Here is an 11,404-nt window from a genome sequence, read left to right as displayed (position 1 = left end):
TGCGTCTCTGCTTGGCATTTAGCATTAAGGTGATAGATTAGGGGTAACGCCCTGAGGTAGACTACAGTCCTGTCCAGGGGGTGTACTGTCTCACTACAGAAACAGGAGGTAGACTACAGTCCTGTCCAGGGGGTGTACTGGTAGACTACAGTCCTGTCCAGGGGGTGTACTGGTAGACTACAGTCCTGGCCAGGGGGTGTATGGTTCACTACAGAAAACAGGAGGTAGACTACAGTCCTGTCCAGGGGGGTACTGGTAGACTGACAGTCCTGTCCAGGGGGTGTACTGGTAGACTACAGTCCTGTCCAGGGGGGTGTACTGGTAGACTACAGTCCTGTCCAGGGGGTGTTACTGGTTTCACTAAGAACAGGAGGTAACTACAGTCCTGTCCGGGGGGTTGTACTGTAGACTACAGTTCCTGTCCAGGGTGCTACTGGTAGACTACAGTCGCTGCCCAAGGGGTGTACTGGTAGACTACAGTCCTGTCCAGGGGGTGTACTGGTTCACTACAGAAACAGGAGGTAGACTACAGTCCTGTCCAGGGGGTGTACTGGCTCACTACAGAAACAGGAGATGATGCTTCAATGAGATGTTCCGGCTCACACATGCCAAGTCTACTTCCTGTTTCTGTAGTGAACCAGTACACCCCCTCACACATGCCAAGTCTACTTCCTTACTGCACAACCAATACGACATATTATATTATTATATATATATATTACTATATTATTATATATATTATTATATAAGTTATTATATTACAATGCACTGTAATATCACATCATAATGCATTATAACTGCAAGCTTTAAGTAGACAAGTCTACTTTCAATAACTGATAGGTGGTGGTTTATTCCTACTTAACGTTTTGAATACACTGATTGTAAGTAGCTCTGGATGAAAATGTAAAATGTAAAGTCTTACCAAATTAACTGACCTTCTCTCCTCTCCCCCAGCACCACAACAGGAACCTCCTCTTGCTGAACTTTGACCTTCTCTCCTCTCCCCCAGTTTCACAACAGGAACCTCCTCTTGCTGAACTTTGACCTTCTCTCCTCTCCCCCAGTTTCACAACAGGAACCTCCTCTTCCTGAACGTTGACCTTCTTTCCTCTCCCCCAGCTCCACAACAGGAACCTCCCCTTCCTGAACTTTGACCTTCTCTTCTCTCTCCTAGGTCCACAACAGGAACCTCCTCTCCCTGGACTTTGACCGTATCACACGTACAGAGAAGGTTTATGACGACCACAGGAAGTTCACGTTAAGGATCCACTACGACCACGCCGGACGCCCGACGCTCTGGGCCCCCAGCAGCCGCCTCAACGGGGTCAACGTCACCTACTCCCCGGGCGGACACGTGTCCGGCATCCAGCGGGGAACCATGTCTGTACGCATGGAGTACGACCAGAATGGTCGAATCACGTCGCAGATCTTTGCCGATGGGAAGTCATGGACCTACACTTACCTGGAGAAGGTAAAAAAATACCACTAGTGTACCATATATATATATATATATATTTACATACTAAATACAGGGCCTTCAGAAAGTATTCATACCGCTTGACCTATTCCATATTATGTTGTGTCTGAATTAAAAATTTATTCAGTATATATTTTTATCACCCATCTACACACAATACCCCATAATGACAAAGTGAAAACATTTTTAGAAATGTTTGCAAATTTATTGAAAATGAAATACAGAAATATTTCATTTACATAATTATTCACACCCCTGAGTCAATACATGTTGGAATCACCGTTGGCAGTGATTACAGCTGTGAGTCTTTCAAGATTACAGCTGTGAGTCTTTCAAGATTACAGATGTGAGTCTTTCAAGATTACAGCTGTGAGTCTTTCAAGATTACAGCTGTGAGTCTTTCAAGATTACAGCTGTGAGTCTTTCAAGATTACAGCTGTGAGTCTTTCAAGATTACAGCTGTGAGTCTTTCAAGATTACAGCTGTGAGTCTTTCAAGATTACAGCTGTGATCTTTGCAAACCCTGGATTGTACAATATTTGCAATATTCTTAAAAAAATTATTCAAGCTCTGTCAAGATGTTGGGGATCATGGCTAGACAGATCAACTGTAGATTTTCAAGCTGATTTAAGTCAAAATTGTAACTCGGCCACTCAGGAACATTCACTGTCTTCTTGGTAAGCAAATCCAGTGTAGATTTGGCCTTGTGTTTTAAGTTATTGTCCTGCTGAAAGGTGAATTCATCTCCCAGTGCCTAGTGGAAAGCAGACTGAACCAGGTTTTCCTCTAGGATTTTGCCTGTGCTTAGCTCTATTCCGTTTATTTTTTATCTTAAACTCCCTAGTCCTTGCAGATGGCAAGCATACCCATAACATGATGCAGCCWCCACCWTGCTTGAAAATATGAAGAGTGGTACTCAGTGATGTTGGATTCGCCCCAAACATAACMCTTTGTATTCAGGATATAACGTTAATATCTTTGCCACATTTTTTGCAGTTTTACTTTAGTTCCTTGTTGCAAACAGGATGCAGGTTTTGGAATATTTGTATTCTGTACAGGCTTCCTTCTTTTAATTCTGTCATTTAGGTTAGTATTGTGGAGTAACTACAATGTTGTTGATCCATCCTCAGTTTTCTCCTATCACAGCCATTAAACTCTGTAACTGTTTTAAAGTCACCATTGGCGTCATGATGAAATCCCTGAGAGGTTTCCTTCTTCTCCGGCAACTGAGTTAGGAAGGACGCCTMTATCTTTGTAGTGACTGAGTGTATTGATACACCATCCAAAGTGTAATTAATAACTTCACCATGCTCAAAMGAATATTCAATGTCTGCTTTTAATTTTTTTACCTATCTACCAATAGCTGCCCTTCTTTGCGAGGCATTGGAAAACCTCCCTGGTCTTTGTGGTTGAAATATCTGTCTGAAATCCACTGCTAGACTGAGGAACCTTACAGATAATTGTATGAGTGGGGGTACAGAGATGAGGTAGTCATTCAAAATTCCTGTTAAACACTATTATTGCACACAGAGTGAGTCCATACAACTTATTATATGACTTGGTAATCACATGTTTACTCCTGGACTGATTGCCATAACAAAGGAGTTGAATTCTTATTGACTCAAGACATTTTCATCTTTTCATTTTTAATACATTTGTAAAAAAAAAAAGAAAAATAACATAATTCCACTTTGACATTACGGAGTATTGTGTGTCGGACAGTGACACAAAATCTCAATTTACTCCATTTGGAWATTCAGGCTGTAACACAACGACATTTGTAAAAAGTCAAGGGGTGTGAATACTTWCTGAAGGCCCTGTATACTTGCCATATTCCTTTGAACGCCTAGTGAAACAGAACATTTCAATACGGATTTAATTAGGGGGTAATAAGAAGAGATACTCAGAGAATTAAGGAAACACAATTATATTAAACTCTCCGCATAAAATACAATGAAAAACTCATGATATAGACCTACGGTACTTTTTAAGGTAGACATTCACGGTGTGCAGTAAGGTACACAGTGTACTGAGGGTTTGGAACTAATGGAGAACGCCTGCTGTACTACAGATAAACAGTATCAAAGACATACAGTCTGGGCGTTGTAATAGAAAATGGGGTTGATATTTCAGTGGCATGTAGCAGCAAGAGGCCCTTAAAAGCAGATTTAAGATTTCTAGTTCAAAGTTTCCTTGTAAATCCTCCTGTCTACTGTACTCTTAGCTTTGTGCTGCGTTATCTGGCCTCTGTCTGTCTGAGTTATGTGTAGAGAGCTGTAATTAAGGACTGTCTCTCTGTCTCTCTCTRTGTCTCTGTCTCTCTCTTTCTCTCTGTTTCTCTGTTTCTCTCTGTCTCTCTGTTTCTCTGTCTCTCTGTTTTTCTGTCTCTCTGTCTCTCTAGCAATGTATACATCCATTATACATTGTTAGTGCAGACAGCTTGACAGGGCCGTCGCCCCTAAAATAGACTCTGATGAGCAGAAAGGAATGAAATGTCACTTTCACATTGTTAATTAAAGTCTGGATCTTTGGGGACACAGAAAGAACAACGTACAGTACAGCGAAAGGCTGCTGTTCTCAGGTTTTTACCATTTAATTTAACAAAATGGCCAACCCATTAGTGGTCTGAAGTCAGTTTAGCAGCTCTTAAGTGTCTGATTCAAAGCTGGAATGATAGCCTGCTGTGACAGCAGACTGCACCGTGATTTAATTATTTGCCAACTCAATACTTTCTTCCCCGATTGGAAGCCATAAAAAGTGTTGTTGAATCTCACAGCGTGGCTCCTGACTGCGTAACACACATCGGTATAGGCTGGCTATTTTTTTTTGTTGTTGTCGCGTTTGCCATTTGTATGTCTATTTCTATACCAGACTGAGCCTCTTGTGCATTTCCCTAGCAGCCTATGTAACGTATGMATGCAGTATGCCTAGTCAGTGCAGTACTGTCTATAGGTACTCAGGAAAGGGCTTGAAAGGAAACATAGAAAATACCCCGTAATAAAATGACTCTGTCAATATTACCTCACAGCATTCCTAATATCTAACATCTTCTCCCCATGTGTAGTGTGCGCCCTTTAAAGAGCACAATCCTTTGGGCCTTCTTCAAATGTAGTGCGCTATATAGGGTGTAGGGCGCCGTTTTAGCCGCTACCCATTGGTAACCCACTCTCCTCTCTACTCCTCAGTCCATGGTACTACTCCTCCACAGCCAGCGTCAGTACATCTTCGAGTTCGACAAGAACGACCGCCTCTCCTCTGTGACCATGCCCAACGTGGCCCGCGTCACCCTGGAGACCACGCGCTCCGTTGGTTACTATAGGAACACGTACCGCCCCTCGGAGGGGAACGCGTCGGTACTGCAGGACTACAGTGAAGACGGCCAGCTGATGCAGACTAGCTACCTCGGCACGGGGCGCAGGGTGACGTATAAGTARGGCAAGCTGGCCAAGCTACTGGAGATGCTCTATGATACGACGCGCGTCGCGTTCACCTACGATGAGGCAGCGGGATTGCTGAAGAGTGGTGAACCTGCAGACTGAAGGATCACCTGCACTATAAGGTACTGTGGTTGGTTAGGGTTGGGTTAAGGTTAGGTTAGGGTTGGGTTGGTGTTGGGGTTGGGTTAGGTTGGGTTCACCTACGATGAGGCAGCGGGGATGCTGAAGGTGGTGAACCTGCAGACTGAAGGAATCACCTGCACTATAAGGTACTGTGGTTGGGTAGGGTTAGGGTTAGGTTAGGGTTGGGTTAGTGTTGGTTGGGTGGATTAGTGTTGGGTTAGGTGGGTTGGGTTAGGGTTGGGTTAGGGTTAGTTAGGGTTGGGTTAGGGTTGGATTAGTGTTGGATTTGGTTAGGGTTGGTTTGGTTTGGTTAGGGTTGGTTAGGATTAGGTTAGGGTGGGTTGGGGTTGGGTTAGGGTTAGTATTAGGATTAGGGTTGGGTTAGGATTATGTAAGGGTTAGGTTAGGGTTGGGTTAGGATTAGGGTTGGTTTGGATTAGGGTTTGGATTAGGTTAGGATTAGGTTAGGGTTAGAATTAGGTTAGAATTAGGGTTGGGTTAGGTTAGGGTTGGGTTGGGTTAGGGTTAGGGTTAGGTTAGGGTTGGTTTAGGATGGTTTAGGCTAGGGTTGGGTTAGGTTAGGGTTGGGTTGGGGTTAGGGTTAGAAGGTTAGGTTGGGGTTGGGTTGGGTTAGGGTTGGATTAGGGTTGTGTTAAGAATCGGGTTGGGTTAGGATAGGGTTGGGTTAGGATTAGGGTTGGGTTAGGGTTGGGTTAAGGTTAGGGTTAAGGTAGAATTAGGTTAGGGCTGGTTAGGTTAGAATTAGGTTAGGGTTTAGGTTAGGTTAGGTTGGTTAGTTAGGGTTAGGTTAGGATTAAGATTAGGTTGGGGTTGGTTAGGTTCGTGTTTGGTTTGGTTAGGTTAGGTAAGGTTAGGTTGGGTTAGGGTTGGGTTAGGTGTGGGTTGGTTGGGTTAGTTAGTTTAGGGTGGGTGGTGGTAGGGTTGGGTGAGTTTAGGTTAGGGTAGGTTAGGGTTGGGTTGGGTTAGGGTTGGGGTTGCGGTTAGGGTTGGGTTGAGTTAGGGTTAGGGTTAGGGTTATTAGAACATCTTGGTACATGCAGATATATACAGTACCAGTCAAAAGTTTGGACACACATTCAAGGGTTTTTCTTTATTTTTACTATTTTCTACATTGTAGAAATAGTTAAGACATCAAAACTATGAAATAACACATATGGAATCATGAAGTAACCAACAATTTGTTAAACAAATCAAACGATATGTTATATTTGTGAATCTTCAAAGTAGCCACCCTTTGCCTTGATGACAGCTTTGCACACTCTTGAGTCAGTCAGTAACATAATAAAAACATGGACTGGAGTACTGACTGTATCAGTCAGTAACATAATAAAAACATGGACTGGAGTACTTGACTGTATCAGTCAGAAACATAATAAAAACATGTACTGGAGTACTGACTGTATCAGTCAGTAACATAATAAAAACATGGACTGGAAGTACTGACTGTATCAGTCAGTAACATAATAAAAACATGGACTGGAGTACTGACTGTATCAGTCAGTATAATAATAAAAACAGGACTGGAGTACTGACTGTATCAGTCAGTAACATAATAAAACATGGACTGGAGTACTGACTGTATCAGTCAGTAACATAATAAAAACATGGACTGAGTACTGACTGTATCAGTCAGTAACATAATAAAAACATGGAATGGACTAACAGTAATGTTCACTACACTACAGGTACCGTCAGATCGGCCCACTCATCGACAGGCAGATCTTTAGTGCAGCGAAGAGGGATGGTCAACGCACGCTTCGACTACGTCTATGACAACAGTTCCGGGTCACCAGCATGCAAGCGGTAATCAACGAGACGCCTCTCCCATCGACCTGTATCGCTACGATGACGTGTCGGGAAACGAGAGCAGTTTGGGAAGTTCGGGGCATCTACTACGACATCAACCAGATAATCACCACGGCCGTGATGACACACACCAAACACTCGATGCCTACGGCCGCGTGAAGGAATCCAGTACGAGATCTTCAGGTCACTCATTGTACTGGATGATGGTGCAGTATGATAACATGGACGCGTGGTCGCCAAGGAACTCAAGGTTGGTCTGGTTAGCTCGTTCTGTGTTTTTGTTTAGGATCTCTTTGAGTCATCTCCCAAGAGTCACACAGACTAAACAGACAAGTAGACAGTAGAATCAGAACACATTTGAAATATATAACAGAATCAGAACACAGTTCTAACAGTTTACATGAGAGTCATTTAGTAGACTCTCTGATCCAGAGCCACTACAGTAGTGAGTCATTTAGCAGACTCTCTTATAACCAGATCAATACAGTAGTGAGTCATTTAGTAGACTCTCTGATCCAGAGCCACTACAGTAGTGAGTCATTTAGCAGACTCTCTGATCCAGAGCCACCACAGTAGTTAGTCATTTAGCAGACTCTCTATCCAGGCCACTACAGTAGTGAGTCATTTAGCAGACTCTCTTATCCAGAGTCAATACAGTAGTGAGTCATTAGTAGACTCTCTTATCCAGAGTCAATAACAGTAGTGAGTCATTAGCAGACCTCTGATCCAGAGCCACTACAGTAGGAGTCATTTAGCAGACTCTCTGATCCAGAGCCACTACAGTAGTGAGTCATTTAGCAGACTCTCTGATCCAGAACACTACAGTAGTGAGTCATTTAGCAGACTCTCTATCCAGAAGCCACTACAGTAGTGAGTCATTAGCAGACTCTCTATCCAGAGAACTACAGTAGTGAGTCATTTAGCAGACTCTCTGATCCAGAGCCACTACAGTAGTGAGTCATTTAGCAGACTCTCTTATCCAGAGCCATTTACAGTAGTGAGTCATTTAGCAGACTCCTCTGATCCAGAGCCACTACAGTAGTGAGTCATTTAACAAGACTCTCTGATCCAGAGCCACTACAGTAGTGAGTCATTTAGCAGACTCTCTGATCCAGAGCCACTTACAGTAAGTGACTCATTTACAGACTCTCTGATCCAGAGCCACTACAGTAGTGAGTCATTTAACAGACTCTCTGATCCAGAGCCACTACAGTAGTGAGTCATTTAGCAGACTCTCTGATCCAGAGCCACTACAGTAGTGAGTCATTTAATAGACTCTCTGATCCAGAGCGACACAGTAAGAGTCATTTAACAGACTCTCTGATCCAGAGCCACTACAGTAGTGAGTCATTTAGCACTCTCTTATCCAGAGCCACTACAGTAGTGGAGTCATTTAGCAGACTCTCTGATCCAGAGCCACTACAGTAGTGAGTCATTTAGCAGACTCTCTTATCCAGAGCCACTACAGTGGTGAGTCATTTAGCAGACTCTCTCATCCAGAGTCACTTCAGTAGTGAGTCATTTAGCAGACTCTCTTATCCAGAGCCACTACAGTAGTGAGTCATTAACAGACTCTCTGATCCAGAGCCACTACAGTAGTGAGTCATTTAGCAGACTCTCTGATCCAGAGCCACTACAGTAGTGAGTCATTTAACAGACTCTCTGATCCAGAGCGACTACAGTAGAGAGTCATTTTACAGACTCTCTGATCCAGAGCCACTACAGTAGTGAGTCATTTAGCACTCTCTATCCAGAGCCACTACAGTAGTGAGTCATTTAGCAGACTCTCTGATCCAGAGCCACTACAGTAGTGAGTCATTTAGCAGACTCTCTGATCCAGAGCCAATACAGTAGTGAGTCATTTAGCAGACTCTCTTATCCAGAGCCACTACAGTGGTGAGTCATTTAGCAGACTCTCTCATCCAGAGTCACTTCAGTAGTGAGTCATTTAGCAGACTCTCTTATCCAGAGCCACTACAGTAGTGAGTCATTTAGCAGACTCTCTTATCCAGAGCCACTACAGTAGTGAGTCATTTAGCAGACTCTCTGATCCAGAGCCACTACAGTAGTGAGTCATTTAGCAGACTCTCTGATCCAGAGCCACTACAGTAGTGAGTCATTTAGCAGACTCTCTGATCCAGAGCCCACTACAGTAGTGAGTCATTTAAGCAGACTCTTATCCAGAGCCACTACAGTAGTGAGTCATTAGGCAGACTCTCTGATCCAGAGCCACTACCAGTAGTGAGTCATTTAGCAGACTCTCTGATCCAGAGCCACTACAGTAGTGAGTCATTTAGCAGACTCTCTGATCCAGAGCCACTACAGTAGTGAGTCATTTAGCAGACTCTCTGATCCAGAGCGACTACAGTAGAGAGTCATTTAACAGACTCTCTGATCCAGAGCCACTACAGTAGTGAGTCATTTAGCACTCTCTTATCCAGAGCCACTACAGTAGTGAGTCATTTAGCAGACCTCTCTGATCCAGAGCCACTACAGTAGGGAGATTAGCAGACTCTCTTATCCAGAGCCACTACAGTAGTGAATCATTTAGCAGACTCTCTCATCCAGAGTCCACTTCAGTAGTGAGTCATTTAGCAGACTCTCTTATCCAGAGCCACTACAGTAGTGAGTCATTTAACAGACTCTCTGATCCAGAGCCACTACAGTAGTGAGTCATTTAGCAGACTCTCTATCCAGAGCCACTACAGTAGTGAGTCATTTAACAGACTCTCTGATCCAGAGCGACTACAGTAGAGAGTCATTTAACAGACTCTCTGATCCAGAGCCACTACAGTTAGTGAGTCATTTAGCACTCTCTTATCCAGAGCCACTACAGTAGTGAGTCATTTAGCAGACTCTCTGATCCAGAGCCACTACAGTAGTGAGTCATTTAGCAGACTCTCTGATCCAGAGCCAATACAGTAGTGAGTCATTTAGCAGACTCTCTTATCCAGAGCCACTACAGTTGGTGAGTCATTAGCAGACTCCTCTATCCAGACACTTCAGTAGTGAGTCATTTAGCAGACTCTCTTATCCAGAGCCACTACAGTAGTGAGTCATTTAGCAGACTCTCTTATCCAGAGCCACTACAGTAGTGAGTCATTTAGCAGACTCTCTGATCCAAGCCACTACAGTAGTGAGTCATTTAGCAGACTCTCTGATCCAGAGCCACTACAGTAGTGGATCATTTAGCAGACTCTCTGATCCAGAGCACTACAGTAGTGAGTCATTTAGCAGACTCTTATCAGAGCCACTACAGAGTGAGTCATTTAGCAGACTCTCTGATCCAGAGCCACTACAGTAGTGAGTCATTTAGCAGACTCTCTATCCAGAGCCACACAGTAGTGATATTTAGCAGGACTCCTATCCAGAGGGGCCCCCCCCAACTACAAGTTGAGTCATTAGCAGGACTCTCTGATCCAGAGCCACTACAGTAGTGAGTCATTTAGCAGACTCTCTGATCCAGAGCCACTACAGTAGTGAGTCATTTAGCCTTGCTCAAGAGCACAGGCTACCTGCCGCCTAGCCTAAACGCTAGGCTACCTGCCGCCAAATGTGTTCTATATTCTAAATGTTCTGAGATGGGTTCATCTTACCGGACTCATTTCATGAAACATGTTATTGTATATAGGAATTAATAAACCGGGTGGTTCGAGCCCTGAATTCTGATCGGCTGAAATCCGTGGTATATCAGACCATATACCATACTGGGTATATTACTGCTCATTACGTTGGTAGCCAGGTTATAACAGCAATAAGGCACCTCAGGGGGTTTGTGGTATATGGCCAATATACCACGGCTAAGGGCTGTGTCCAGGCACTCAGCGTTGTGTCGTCCCTAAGAACAGCCCTTAGCTGTGGTATATTGGCCGTACACCACACCCCCTCCGGCCTTATTGCTTAATTATAATCACATTTGATTGATTGATTTGATTCATTGATTAAGTCAGGATTTCTAAGGTGGGTCCGTATGCCAACACCTGATTGACCGATTGATTGACCGATTCATGTTTTGTTTCTCTAAGGTGGGTCCGTATGCCAACACCACTCGGTATACCTATGAATACGACGCTGATGGGCAGCTCCAGGTAGTATCCATCAACGACAAGCCACTGTGGCGTTACAGCTACGACCTGAACGGTAACCTTCACCTGCTGAGCCCCGGGAACAGCGCCCGCCTCACGCCGCTACGTTACGACCTCCGAGACCGCATCACCAGGCTGGGAGACGTCCAGTACCGCATGGACGAGGACGGCTTTCTGAAGCAGAGAGGGAATGAATTCTTTGAGTACAGCTCCCCTGGACTACTGGTTAAGGTATGATTAGCTACAACACTCCAACACAGTTGATGCTTTATAAAACCACACATAGGACACACACAGTGGACACTTTCAAAAACAGCTCAAAACTCTCCCTGCTAGCCGATGCTCTGTGGTTGAATATGTTCCTGCTAGCCGATGCTCTGTGGTTGAATATGTTCCAACTAGCCGATGCTCTGTGGTTGAATATGTTCCTGCTAGCCGATGCTCTGTGGTTGAAT

General features: G+C 44.2%; 1 pseudogene; it reads left to right on the top strand.

The window, feature by feature from the left end:
- The first annotated feature begins 1,174 nt into the window (after positions 1-1,174).
- Positions 1,175-11,404, top strand: part of LOC112074339 (teneurin-4-like) — a 66,519-nt pseudogene continuing 56,289 nt past the window's right edge.

The sequence above is a fragment of the Salvelinus sp. IW2-2015 genome, unplaced genomic scaffold (assembly GCF_002910315.2).
Source record: "Salvelinus sp. IW2-2015 unplaced genomic scaffold, ASM291031v2 Un_scaffold2593, whole genome shotgun sequence".
NCBI classification, from domain to species: domain Eukaryota; kingdom Metazoa; phylum Chordata; class Actinopteri; order Salmoniformes; family Salmonidae; genus Salvelinus; species Salvelinus sp. IW2-2015.
The sequence above is the reverse complement of the archived record's forward strand: the minus strand, read 5'-3'. Positions and strand labels throughout refer to the sequence as shown.